This window comes from Aplysia californica, unplaced genomic scaffold (assembly GCF_000002075.1).
Source record: "Aplysia californica isolate F4 #8 unplaced genomic scaffold, AplCal3.0 scaffold00106, whole genome shotgun sequence".
Classification (NCBI taxonomy): domain Eukaryota; kingdom Metazoa; phylum Mollusca; class Gastropoda; order Aplysiida; family Aplysiidae; genus Aplysia; species Aplysia californica.
In genome coordinates this window covers 1,469,732-1,471,736 of record NW_004797376.1, presented here as the reverse complement: position 1 = coordinate 1,471,736, position 2,005 = coordinate 1,469,732, and positions in this window count along the sequence as shown.

Here is a 2,005-nt window from a genome sequence, read left to right as displayed (position 1 = left end):
TTTAAATTGTCTATGTGGGTGTGACAGGAAGGGGGGAGGGTGGTGTCTTTAGTAGGTACTCCTTCTTTACTTTCCCCTTTCTCTATCTCTTAAGGGGGAGGGGGGCTGGTGTCTTTAGTAGGTACTGCTTCTTTACTTTCCCCTTTCTCTATCTCTTAATTGTCTGTGTGGATGGCAGGAGGGTGTCTTTAGTACACCCTTTTTCTTTACTTTACCTCTATTGTTTTCGTAAGGGCCGGTGGTTGGAGGGTGCCTCTAGTGAGTTCTGCGTCTTTACTTTCCTTCTCTTATTTAAGTAAGTGTGAATGGTTGTAGGTTTTCTTTAGTGGATCCTACTTCTTTTCTTTTTCACTTTCATGTCCGTCTTTCTTGCTTTTACCCACCACTAAATCACAATTATTGTTTCAGTGTGCCCATCTTTATTCAAACTCAAACCAGCTGTCTCACACCACAGATATAATTACTCATAATAACAGTTTCTTTCTATTCCTCCAGTAATTGTTCAGGGTACTCTACAAACTATCCATGTAGTTGGTTAGCGGGTGCTCTGGTGTGGTTTGCTCCTTCTTTCCTGTCGTACATCTATCGTCCTGATCTCTCGATCCTCCTTCTTTTTTTATGTTTGTTACTCTCTTGTAGCACCTCTAATCTTCGGCACTTATATGACCTTATTGTGTTGCAAGTGCCGTAAAACTCTTACGAAAACTAAACTATCCATTTTTCTTTCTTTCAGTCTGTTTGCATGTTTGCTCGTCTGTCGGCTTGACCTTCTCGAAATGTTCTTGTCACATATGTCTCTCTATGCGTTTGGGTATAAACCACAACATTATAAGGTCCCTTTTAAGGACAAGCGGGCTAACCCAGATTTCGGGGGTTTCCAGAAATCGTGACCCACACCAAAAGTGGGCATTGCCCTAGTTATAGGAGAAGTTAAGTTTCATTGGTGTGTATATTAAATTTTGTTTGGTTATAGAGCAAATTCTTCTTGTCTTTTAAAGGAACTGAACAAGGGGCTCAAACTTTACCTTCAATTTTCTCAAAACAACATTTTCGGGATAGCCTCCTTGTGCTTAAAAGCGACCATATGGTAGGGAGATATGAATTTTGAATTGCTCCCTGAAAAAGGGGAAAAGAGGGTGGGGGCGAGAGATGACGGCTATTTTTCAACTTTTTGCAACCACCAAGAAATCTTGAACGCACTCACAGAACTTCAAAACTTTTGTCCTTATCCGAGAAGACTTATAGTATAAGAGCTCAATCTTACCTACCTTAAGACCAGGGGTGATGAGGGAGAAGGAAATAAAGCAATGCTTGAGTATATATTATAACAGTATGAATCAATATTACTGTGAATTATTTTCTCCAATATTGCATGAATCTCCTGCCCATCCACCCCCGCCCCTCGCCCCCTTTCGCCGACTGAAGTAAACATAACATTGGTCTCGTTCCAAGGTACGAGATGCCAAAGTGAAAATCTTCAATCATTCGCCGGTTGTTTTTACGTCGGTTTTAGCCCTCGTTTCTGCAGCTGCTGTTTCCCCCGATAACGACCTTGCACGCATTTCTTTTCCTCTTTGAGAGTACTTTTTTTTTTTTACTTTACAGATTAAAAAACTACTTCTTTTTGTTGTTGTATGTATTCCCCTCGCCTTCTTCATCTCGCTTCCCCCTCTCTCCCCCTCTCTCTCTGTCTCTCTCTCTGTCTCTCTCTCTCTCTCTCTTTCTCTCTCTCTCTCTCTCTCTCTCTCTGTCTGTCTGTCTGTCTGTCTGTCTATCTGTCTCTTTCTCTCTTTCTCTCTTTCTCTCTCTCTCTCTATCTCTCTATCTCTCTCTCTCTTTCTCTCTCTTTCTCGCTCTGTCCCCACACTCTCACTCTTTTTGTGTCTATCTATCTGTCTACCTATTTATCTCTTTCCCTCTCCTTCTCCATGTATCTATTTTCTCTGCTCCCTAAGCTTCCTCTGTCGATCTCACCCTCTCTCTTTCTATTTTATTCCTTCGCCGC